Genomic DNA, 12,096 nt, shown 5'->3' with positions numbered 1-12,096 from the left:
TGTGTGACCTTGGAGAGGTGTTTTTACCTCTCTGGGTCAGTTTTCCTGCCTGTAAAATGCTGCTGCTGTCTGTTCCACCTCCGAGGATCCGCGTAGCAGCACTTCAAAATGGTATGTGATGGCAAGGTGCTCTAACTGGTAGCTACAGCCCAACACTTCGAGGGGAGGCACGGTGATTCCTGCCAGAGCGACCCCTCCGGGGTCATGCCGAGCAGACCACTGCATGAGGGAAGACCAGCGCGGCAAGCTGTGCCCCTTGGAGCCAGTGGAGAGGTCCACGTGAACTCCCTAACGTTCCAGCCCGGGGAAGGCTGAGGCCGTGGGAGCTCACGCCCGTCGCTTCAGTTTGCGCTCTACTGCGCCAAGCGTTTGTCTGCCGGGCCCCAGCCACACTCACGGGCTGAGAAGGCATTTCCCCCCCGAGCGGCCTTCTCGTCCCAATCCTGAGAGTGTCATTTCAAAAGGGTAAGTCATGGAAAAATGAGCGGCAAACAGCAGCAGTGCCAGCATATTCCTTCTCCTTTAACGAGGCCGCAGAGACCTCTCCCCACCACCCGTGCCTTCCAGAGGAAGTGGGCGGCCGCCAGCCTGCTCCAGACCCCTCCCGGGCTGTCCCGGGCCCCAGCGAGGCTCCGCGGCCCACGTCCGCCCTTTTCTGTTTACACTGGGAGATGAGCTTCTGCTGAGCTTAAGTGCAGTTCTGGCCCTTTTGTTTGTTTTTAAGTCAAGTTACAACTTTGCTCCTAGATTTATTGCAAATTCCATTTATCTTCTTCTGTCCAGGGTCTCTGCACACATCCTTCAGAGTGTCCCTCCTCCTCTGTGGACAAATCACCAGGGGCACGGGGCAGGGACAAGGCGCACAGGGATGGGTGGATGGAATGACGGACAGACGTGGAGGAGGCAACGCCAGGAAGGGCCAGAGGCTGTCGCCCTGTGGTGCAGGGGACAGAGCGGGTCTGGCGAGGCAGGAGCGGCCATAGATCACCCAGGGAGGACAAGGCCAGAGGAAGGCCAGCCGCTCCACCTCCTGCCTCCTTCTTGCAAAGACTTCCACAGGGAGAAAGAGTCGGGCTGAAAGGCAAAGAAATCCCAGGCCTTAGCAGAGGGAATAAAGAAAGGAAGTTCTGATTTGGAGGGAAGGAGCCCATGTGGTTTCTGGCAGCCACGGGTCCACGTCCCAAGGGGCCTAAAAAGTACACCACGAGGGGCTGTCTGACAAGAGCTGTGGGTCTGAGGGTTCGGCCTGTGGAGGCCCGCCCCAGGCCTGGAGAGACCTACTGGGAAGGCCCAGGACACGGCTGGGCACGGACACAGCATCTGAGGGTTCCCGTCCCTCCTCTTTCCTCCCCAGACGCCACAGTTTCCATAAACTGCTGATGAACAGCAAACAGCTACACGCGGAAGCTCACCAGGGGGAGAAAGAGAATCAAATTGAGAGTGGGGTGCCCAGCCGCACTGTTGGCTTGTCGTCCCAGGGCAGGAAGTGCCGATGGCCTGTCCCCCGTCCCCAGCGGAGCTCCCCCGCTCAGGGCTGTGCCAGGAGCACTCACTGGCTTCCAGGCGGGTCTGGCAGCGCGGGAGAGGTGAGGGGTGGTCCCAGGGGCTGGGAAAGCGGAACTGCTGGAATCTCAGCGCCGAATGTCTTGACCTCGGAGTGGGGTTCCAACCTTCCCTGGCCCAGCGTGACAGCTACAGGTCACTGGGGGAACCACAGAGTGTCCTCGAGCAGGTGCCCATGAGTCCTCACGGAAGGAGCCACTTTTCACATCCTCCCTGCACATCGTGGTCCAAAGGCATGAGACTCAGCCCTCAGCCTCCCAGCCCGGGGCTGCCCTCAAGGAGACTCAGGAAGTGGGGGTTGAGTGAACGAGACCAGGGCAGGCCCCCTCTGCCTTTGGGAGCCATTCTGGCTTCCAAACAGGCGCCGTGGCTAGCAAGTGGAAGGACTTCCCACGGCAGTTTCACAGGCGGGGCCTGGGTTCCATCCTCCTGGAGCTGTCAGGCCCTGGCTCCTCCTGTCACTGAACACTCTGCCACGAGACCAGCCTCCCTGTCCTGTGCCTCGGCCCCTTGCCTGTACGCCCTCCGCTCTCCACGCTCCAGCCTGCTGTCTCAGCTGCCTGGCCCCCTGAGCCATGTCCAATGCTCACCTCCCAGACCTCACCACCAATGGCTCTGGAACATCGGCTTCCCCTCCCACCTCTTCTTTTCTCCTGCTTTCTCTCCCGCCCTCCCTTGTGCTCCCCCACCCCCACCCCATGTCCCTTTGGGAGCTTCTTTTTCCACCAAGCACTCACCTGCACCCTTGGGCTGAGGAACCCCAGCAGGTCCATCACTCTTTCACTCTGTGGCTCCCAGGCCTGCTGGGGGTGGGGGGAGGGCACAGCCGGCACACGAGCCGCACAACTTACCCGAGATCCCACTCTCCTGTCTGGCAGGCAAGTCAGCCCTCCTGTCCTTCCAGCCCTGTCCTTGTCACTGCCATCATCACTGACAGATGCTGACTGAGGACCTGCTGTGTGATGTGTTCCTGTGCCCAGATCAGAGCCCCCTATTTTCCTTTCCCAGAACTTGCTACCCTGGACTCACCCAGTTTTCTGGTTCCTCTTTTTGTTCACTTGTCTTATCAGCCAGAGGCACCTTCTCTTCTTTGCTCCCATGCCCACCTGTCAGCACCTCGTCCAACCATACTCAAGGCTTAGTCCATAGCCCACCTCTCCAAAAAACCCGTTAAGATTCCAAGGTAGAATCCGTCTTTCCCCTTCCCCATTTGCCCTTAGAGTAGGATTTGTTTCCTATTACAACTGCATCCCAGTGTGTGTGTGTGTGTGTGTGTGTGTGTGTGTGTGTGTGTGTGTTGTCTCTCTGGTTGTGTGGTCCTGCAGGCCAAAGAACAGCTCTTATGCAACTTGAAACTACACATGTGAATCAGGTCCTTTCCTTTCATCTCACAGATGATAAAACTGTGGTCAGAGTGGCCCCAGGTCTTTGATGCCAAGGGGCGGCAGCATCACATTCGAGCCCTGACTCCTGGATCCTGGTGCAGTTCTAGGGAGACAAGGTGCCCATCATCTGATGGCATGTGCCCTCCACAGATGTGCTCAACTGTCCTCAACTCTTCTCTTCCTCCCACACACTGGGTGGAATGGAATCAGAATAGAGAGACCTTGGATGAGGAGCCAGGGGTCACCCAGCCCTTTTTTCCACCACCTCCCCCAGGCCTACACTGAATAGCCATCAGTGAGTTCAGTCCTGTTCCCTGAACCTCTAGGGAAATTGCTTGCTCGCCTTTTTTAGCAAAGGATGCCAGCATCTCCAGCATCTCCAGCGAAAATCTCTCTCTTTGTTCTTCTCTAAATCTCCCCCGCCCCAACAGTCAACACCCACGATAAATCTTTCCTCCAGCTAGGTCTTCTGCAGGGGTGGGAAGAGCATTTCCTGCACTCCCTACAGCACTGTCTTCACCGCAGAAAGATTTCTGGAGCTTGTTAAGGCTTGTGGCTCCTATAAGGAAATGCACCCTATAAAAATAAACAAATCAGTGTGTTTTTCTAAAAGTCAAATAGGACACCACCCCTTTGTATGACTGTCCACACTGGGTAGTCACATAGGTCATTTTGTGGGAATTTGGAGAAAGCCAAGCTTTTTCATTTGACAAGGGTTTATGTAGGTCTCTGTGCTGGGGCACCCACAGCGCGGAATGCACTCAGCCCCTACCACCAGATCTGGCCTGGGACATCCCAGCGCCCTTAGAGTCATGTTCAGCTCTCTTTGCTTCCAGTCTAGCTGTGGCCTTACCCAACTCCAGGGAAGGATTCTGTTTTTCAGTTTCAGAAAGAATTGGTTCATTTACCTTCACAAAAGCCCATGTAAGGATCGTGCGTGAGACTCAGATCCTTTTGGTAAATTTCAAAGACCTGGCTGAGTCAACACAATGGCCACACCAACCGGGGGGGGGGGGGGGGGGCGTAGACAGCACCGGCGCTGCTGGGGGCAGCAAGGAACATCTCGAGAGGCCTCTACACCACATTCCATACAACCTGGAGCAGAAAAACAGTCCTTTCTCGAGAGGACCTTATGTTCTCTTTCAAGGGTAAGCAGGAGCAAGCTGACCCAGGAAAGGGCTCTCACAGCCGAATGCTTTTGCTTTGCGTGGGGGTACAGCGGTCTCGCTGGGGCCCAGGAGACAGACTGACGAGCGGAGAATTCCTGTGTTTGCGATTGGGTTTGAAAAGTCTCCGGTTTGTCACACCCAGCTTGCAGAAGAGCAGAAAGAATTTCCAGCTGTCGTCGGGGTGAGGGAGCTCCCCCGCCCTGATTCTGACCAGGGCTCTTTCTGTGCTCCGGACTCTGCTGTCCCTCCTCCTGGGCTGGTCACCCCATCAAACACCAGGTCCCGTGGGCCAGCTCTGGAATCAGAGGACCCTTTGCCACTGAGAAATACAAGTGGCAAAAAGTGACATAGTGTATGATTCTGCTTATATGAGGCACATAGAGCAGTGGCTGCTGGGGGTGGAGGGTGAGGGGAAGGGGGAGCTTATGTGGAGTTTCAGTTTGGCAAGATGAAAAAGTTCTGGAGACAAACGGTGAACAATGTCACAGAATTGTACACTTAAAACTGGTTACAATGGTACATTTTATGTTATCTATATTTTACCATAATAAAAAAGGGAAGAAAAAGAAATACGAGTGGGGACTCAGCCCAGATCACAGCACTGCTGGGAGAAGGCAGCCAGGTGACTCAGTTCTCAGCCCTAAAGAGAGGGGTGTGTGTGTGTGTGTGTGTGTGTGTGTGCGCACGCACGTGCCCACTCGCTTGCACATAGGCACCAAGCATGCCGGGGGTGTCTGTGACCCTGCAGGGGTGGAAAAGGGTCCATAAACGGTGTGGTGAAGGGGGAGCACACTGGATCAAGCCATTTAATCTCTGGGTGCTCCCCGTGACAAATATGGGGGTCATTCTGTATAACGCAGACCAATGGAAGATTCTCAGTGGAAGCAGTTGTTTAAATGCCAAAGAGCCTGTGTAATACCCTTGGAGGGCTGAATGGGAGGCCTTTTCTCCATGACCTGTCCACAAACGCATTTGGCTTGTTCTAAGAAAGACTAGATTTTTGGAGTTGGAGAAATTGGGGCTAGAGTTCGGGGCCTGCTGCTGTGTGGCCAGTCATAATGCACGTTTAAATTCAAATGCCTAACATCAAAAAAGTGGTGAATGTGAAAACGCTTTCTGTAAACTCTAAAGTGCCACACTCTCATCTTTTATCCTTCTAGCCAAGCCTGGCTATGGGAACAAGATAACAATGGATCGTAAAGAATTCATTTGGCAGGAAAGTTAGCATCGATTCTAAAATAACAAATTCAACCTGCGTGACCTGTTATAGGAGTCTTCAGGCTTTAGAGGCAGCCCAGTAGCAATCAAAGCTGAGAATAAAATCAAAAGTCCTAGGAGCCAGACTTTCTGAGAAAATAAGTTCTGTAGCCTTTGGCAGGAGGGGTTGGCCTAAGTTAAAACAGATATTCCTGTGAAGAGTGGCACATGAAGCCTTTATCAGTTATCAGTACTGAGGCATAAAGTCATTTCTATCCGATCCTTATTTTTTAAGATTTACTTATTTATTTAAAAGAGAGAGAGAGGACAGGGAGGGACAAAGGGAGAGGGAGAGAGAGAATGCCAAGCAGACCCCACACTGAGTGTGAAGCCTGACACAGGGCTCGATCTCACGACCCTAACATGACTTGAGCCAAAACCAAGAGTTGGACACTTAGCTGACTGAGCCACCCAGGTGCCCCAGATCCTCATTTTTTTTCTTAATTCATATGCCATAAAATTCACCCTTTAAAGAGCCTGATTCAGTGGTTTGGTTTCTTTTTTTTTTAGTATAGTCAAAAGGTCATGTAACCATCAGTTACTATCTAATTCAGAATGTTTTCATCACCCCAGAAAGAAATCCCATTAGCAGTCACTCCTTGTTCCTCCCTCCTCCCAGCCCCAAACAACCACAATCTATTGTCTTTCTCTATGGATTTGCATATTTTGGACATTTCATATAAATGGAATTATACAATATGTAACCTTTTGTGTCTGGCTTCTTTCACTTAGCATAATGTTTCCAAGATTCATCCAGCTTGTAGCATGAATCAGAATTTCTTTTTTATGACTGAGTAATATTCCATTGCATGGATATACCACAGTTTGTTTACCCATTCGTTGGTTGTACATTTTGATTGTTTCTACCTTTTGGCTAATGTGAATAATGTTGATATGAACATTCATACATAAGTGTAGTGAATGTGTTTTTTCAGTCCTCTTGGGGACTTACCCAAGAGTGGAACTGCTGGGTCATATGGTAACTCTATGTTTAACTTTTTGAGAACCTGTCAAATTATTTTCCAAAGCAGCTGTACCATTTTACTTTCCCACCAGTAATATAGGAGGGTTCCAATCTCTTCACATTCTTGCAATACTTGTTATTGTCTTTTTTAGTGAAGTGGTATCTCATTGTGATTTTGATTTGCATGTTACTAATGACTAAAAATGTTGTACATCTCTTCATGTGTGTGTTGGCCATTTGTATATGTTCTTTGGAGATATGTCTATTCAAATCCTTTGCCTATTTTTAAAATTTAAAATGTTTGTCTTTTTATTGTTCCATTGTAAGAGTTCTTTATATATTCTGGATACAAATCTCTTTTCATATATGTGATTTGTAAATATTCTTCCCATTCCACGGGTTGTCTTTTCACTTTCGTAATAGCATCTTTTTGCATAAATGTTTTTCATTTTTATGAAGTCCAGTTTACTTTTTCTTTTGTTGCTCATGTTTTTCATGTCATAGCCAAGAAACCATTGCCTAATCCAAGTTCACAAAGATTTATGTTGTTCTTTCTTCTAAGAATTTTATATATTTAGTTCTTTGATCCATTTTTTAGTTAATTTTTGTACATGGTGTGAGGTAGGGATCCAACTTTATTTTTTTGCATAAAAATATCCATTTGTCTCAGCACTGTAAGTTGAAAAGACTATTCTATTCCTATTGAACTGCCTTAATAACCATGTCAAAAATGGATCTTTCTTTTTTTCTAATATAAGCATTTAAAGCTTTAAACTTCCATCCAAATGTTAAGTGAAAGGAACCAGGCACAAAAGGCCACATAATGTAAGATTCACTTATACAAAATGTCCAAAATAGGCAAATCCATAGAAACAGAATGTTGATTTATGATTCCCAGGGGAGAGAGGGAGGAGAGAGGACTGGCTGCTAATAGGTATAGGGTTTCTTTTTGGGGTGATAGGAATATTCTGAAATAAGATAGTGAGGATTTTTAATGGATTACATAGTGAATATAGTAAAAAAACACACACACACACACAAAAACACTGAATTGCACGCTTTAAAATGATGAATTTTATGTTATCTGAATTGTATCTCAATTTTAAAATGTTAAGTTGGCTGCATGGGTAAGAAGAAAAGTTAACAACTGTTACCTTATTGCAATTGCAATTTAACAATAGTTTCTGAGAAACCAGAAGAAGATAATCCAAATTATGGTAATAGTTACATGACCCTGTAAATTTACTTAAAACCATTGAATTGTACACTTAAAACAGATGAATTTTATAATATGGAAATTGTACTTCAATAAATGTTTTTAATAAGATTTTTTTAAAACTTCATTCAAACTCTGCTTTAGCTGAATCCCATAAATTTTGATATGTTATGCCTTTGTTTTATTTTTTTTCAATTTAAAATCACTTTAAATTATCTTTGCATCATCTTCTTTGACCCATGGGCTATTTAAAATGTCCTACTTAACTTCCACATATGTGGGCATTTTCCAAACACCTTCATGGCTTTTATTCTAATTTCATTATTTTGTAATAAAGTTTTACATTTTAAAAACCAATTTAGGCTTGTGTGTGTGTGTGTGTGTGTGCGTGCACACACGCACGGGCACGTGTGTGTCCCAAATTGTAGTCTGTCTTGATGACTATTCCATGGGACTTGAAAAGAAATATGTATTCTGCTGTTGTTGTGTGGAGTGTTCTAAAAATGTCAGTTCAGGATGGTGAATAGTAGCGTTCAAGTCTTCTATTTTTTCTGCCTATTTGTTCCATCAGTTCCTGAAAGTGATGAAATATCAAAGGGTAATTGTGGACTTGTCTATTTCTCCTGTCAATTTGGTCAGTTTTTGTTTCACGTATTATGAAGCTCTGTTTGTGGGTGAACACACATTTAGGATTGTTATGTCTTCTTTAAAAACTTCCCTTTTTAGCATTATGAAATTTCCATCTTTATCTCCGACAGTATTCCTTGTCCTCAAGTCTTCTTTCTCTATTAATAGAGTCTATCCTTCTTATGATAAGGGTTGCATGGTATATCTTTTTTCATTCTTTTTCTTTTAAACTATTTATGTTTTTACATTCTAAATGGGTCTCATTTAAAATGTTTTTAAAGATAAAAAACATTCTAAATGAAACCCATTTAGAATGATTTTTATCCAGGGGCGCCTGGGTGGCACAGCGGTTAAGCATCTGCCTTCGGCTCAGGGCATGATCCCGGTGTTATGGGATCGAGCCCAACATCAGGCTCCTCCGCTATGAGCCTGCTTCTTCCTCTCCCACTCCCCCTGCTTGTGTTCCCTCTCTCACTGGCTGTCTCTCTCTCTGTCAAATAAATAAATAAAATCTTTAAAAAAAAAAAAAAAGAATGTTTTTTATCCAGCTTAATGATCTTTGCCTTTTAATTTGGGCCATTTACATTTAATTACAAGTATACACAATGTACTTACAATCTGGTGTGGGTATAGCATCCTACTATTTTCTTTTGTTCCATCTCTTCTTTGTTCTCTTTTTCATCTTTCACTGCCTTCTTTTGGACTGAAGGTTCTTTATGATTTCATTTTATCTCTATTGACTTATTAACTATACTCTCACGTCCTATGTGTTACTGTTGTTAGACATTTTATTTCTACATATGTTACAAATTCCATAGTACTTTGTTATCATTTTTCTCTAATATTTTAAATTTTTTAAATGGAAAAAACTGTTTTATATTTACCCTCTTGTTTACCATTTCTGGCATTTTTCATTCTTTTATGTAGATCCACGTACTGTTGTCCTTCTGCCTAAAGAGCTTCCTTTAACATTTCTCTATAAGATTTTATGTATCTCAAAAACGTATTTTGCCTTCATTTTTAAAGGATATTTTTGCTGGATACAGAATTCCAGGTTGAGCGGTTTTTCTTTCAGCACATTAAAGATATCCTTCCATTGTCTTGGCTTGCATAGCTTGGATCAGAAGTCTGCAGTTATCTTTGTGCCTCCATAAAATATATCTACATCAGGCTGCTTTAAAGATTTTCTCTTTATCACTAATTTTTAGCAATTTGATTTTCTTTGTTGGTTTTCTTTGTTTATCCTGCTTGGGCTTCATTGTGGTTCTTGGGTCTCTAAGTGCTTATAGTTTTTATCAAATCTTTCATTCTTTCCTCATTCTATTCATTATTTTCCTTAAATCCGTAAGCATATTTTATATATTTATTATAGCCGTTTTAATGTGCTTGTCTGCTCATTCTACCAATTCTGTCATTTTAAAGTCTGTTTCTATTGACTGATTTTTTTTTTCTTAGTTATTGGTCGCCTTTTCCTGCTACCTGATGAGTCTAGTGATTTTTGATTGGATGTTGGATATTTTTAAAGTTACATTATTAATTGTCTTGTTTTGTTATCTTTCTTTTAAAAATGTTGAGCTTTTATCTGGAAGGCAGTTAGGTTATTTATGGATAAGATCAATCCTCTAGAGGCATGTTTGTAGTTTTTTAGGGTGGGTCTAAAGTTTCTCTAGGGACAGTTTAAACTTACTAGTTGGCATGACCCTTACGGGGTCTCTACTAAATGCCCTGAGTGATCCAACTGGTTGATATTTGAACATTTATCTGTCCCGTGTGAACTCTAAATTATTCAGCTGATACTTCCTGATCATTCTTTGCCCAGCCTTATGGAGTTTTGCTTTGTGTACATTTTAGTATTAAGCAAATACTCAAAAGGACCCTTATGCAGATTTCTGAGGCTTTTTCCACAGAGGCCTCCACTTTCTTAGAACTCTGCCCTACAACTTCCATCCAAAGTTTTCACGTTCTGTCTTTTAACTCAGCAAGACCACCAGACAGCTTGGGATTCCTTTTTCTGCTCTATACCAGAATGTGTCTCCAATCAGAACCCGACGTGATCATTGGACTCATCTCATTTATTGCCTTTATCTCAGGGATCGCAGTCTTGTACTGCCTGTTGTGCGATATCTAAAGCCATCAATGTGTCTATTTTGTTTAGTTTACTAGTTGTTCATGGAGGGAAAGTAAATCTGGATCCTGTTGCCCTGTCATGGCCAGAAGCAGAAATCTTAAGACCGGATTTTGATAAAGAAATAATGGTGAGGGAAGGCATGCCCAAAAGTTAGACACTAATGACTTACTGGGGATCCCAGGGCATACAGAGGCAGCAGGAAGACCCTCGCATCTACAAGCCATGCAGGGACAAGTAGGACAATGGAGAAAGGAAAAAACGTGGAGGCTATCAAAACAAATCTCAGTCCTGTTCCCAGGTGGCGGGATAGCTTCCATTTGCTTCTCCAGATCTACTCTCCACCCTTTACCCTGCCCTGTACCTTAGAGGATTAACCTGTCTATACTGCGTTAATCGGGCTCCTTTGATCTCTGGTTTCTAGTTGTGCTCAGGCAAAGAGAGGTACAAGCAGGAAACTGGAAGGCAGGAAGATTATTTATTGCCTTAATTCCTTCTCTGCCAAATCACTATGGATTTGGCAGAGGTCATAGGTCGCAGGTCCTGTCAGGATCTCTCTCTAGGTTCTAGTGACTCTTCCTTTCTCTTGATCCTTTGGACTTAGGGATGGTAATGCCTCCTCAATGCTATTAAACCTTGAGTATCACACCATTTTTGTTAGTTCCCTTAAACCCTGATCAAACCTTGCTAAAGAATCCTTGTATTAAGTTCTTCTCTGTCTTTTTCCCACCAGGACCCTGATACTATAGAATTACTGATGCTGTCCCTAACTGAACAATGAACTGCCCACTAATTGCAATGACCTTAGGCAGACCGCTTTCCGACTCTCTCCTTAGTTTGCCCTTGGCCTAGCCTTAACTATTTGGGGCCTTATAAGTCAGAAACTCAATTTCAGCAGACTACCCCACAGCAGCAGCAGCCCTAGGGCAATTAGTGCCCCCTCCCCACACCTTGCCTTTTCTTTATTGTCTCCTATACCCACACTGGAATTCCTGGTTTAGCTGCTCTGCTTCGTAGGGTGATCCAAGTCCCTCCCTCCAGATCTTAGCCACAGATACAACTTGCTGAGGGCTAAGAAAGCAGCAGACCAAATGAAGACCACTTACATGGGGACGGCCATCATTCTGGGATCAAGGTCAAGTTCATACAAGCTACTCAGCATTTGGCCCTGGCCAGTAGGGCTCACCACACAAGGAAAAAAATGTCCCCTCCTGATACGTGCACCCTCGAGAAGGCATTTTTATTTTTTTAACTAGAAACACAGATAAATAGCATGAATAAAGAAAAATGTTTTTAAAAATCAGGAATTTAAATAATAAAGAGGGGAAAGTCATGAGTTCTAAAAGGTTAGTTTTATATAAAGGTATTCCTGAGGTCAAGAAAGCAAGTTAGATGGGGCTGGGCACGATAGCCTCCCCCAGGCTGAAGCATATTTAGAAATGGAAGCCGAAGGAATGGTGGAAGGAATCCACAAACAACAAGAGCCAGAGTTAGTGGCCGTCTATCCTGATAGACATTAGGCCACAGTGAAGTCCGTAAAAGTGAACACATAACCTTTGGGTCCAGCATCCCCATCTCCCTGTCCTGAAAGAGGGAAGATGGAATGGTCTTCCACCCTTCTGTGGAAACCCATTAAACCTGCTTGCCTTCCTGGGGAGGTTATTTCTGCATAGTGCACCTTTTGTGTCTTCCCCTTGATCAAAGGAACACTTAAGACCCCTTAGAGGCTTCTAAGATGACAAGCCTATTCACTCTCCAGGGTTGAAGTTTCTCCTAGAATTTCACTTGAC

General features: G+C 45.1%; 1 protein-coding gene across 3 annotated transcripts in view; it reads left to right on the top strand.

The window, feature by feature from the left end:
- The window catches only part of RAD51B (RAD51 paralog B), a 716,334-nt gene that overhangs the window by 679,881 nt on the left and 24,357 nt on the right, over positions 1-12,096 (top strand). The window lies entirely within an intron of this gene.

Source organism: Ursus arctos, unplaced genomic scaffold (genome assembly GCF_023065955.2).
Source record: "Ursus arctos isolate Adak ecotype North America unplaced genomic scaffold, UrsArc2.0 scaffold_25, whole genome shotgun sequence".
Taxonomy (NCBI): Eukaryota; Metazoa; Chordata; class Mammalia; order Carnivora; family Ursidae; genus Ursus; species Ursus arctos.
The sequence above is the reverse complement of the archived record's forward strand: the minus strand, read 5'-3'. Positions and strand labels throughout refer to the sequence as shown.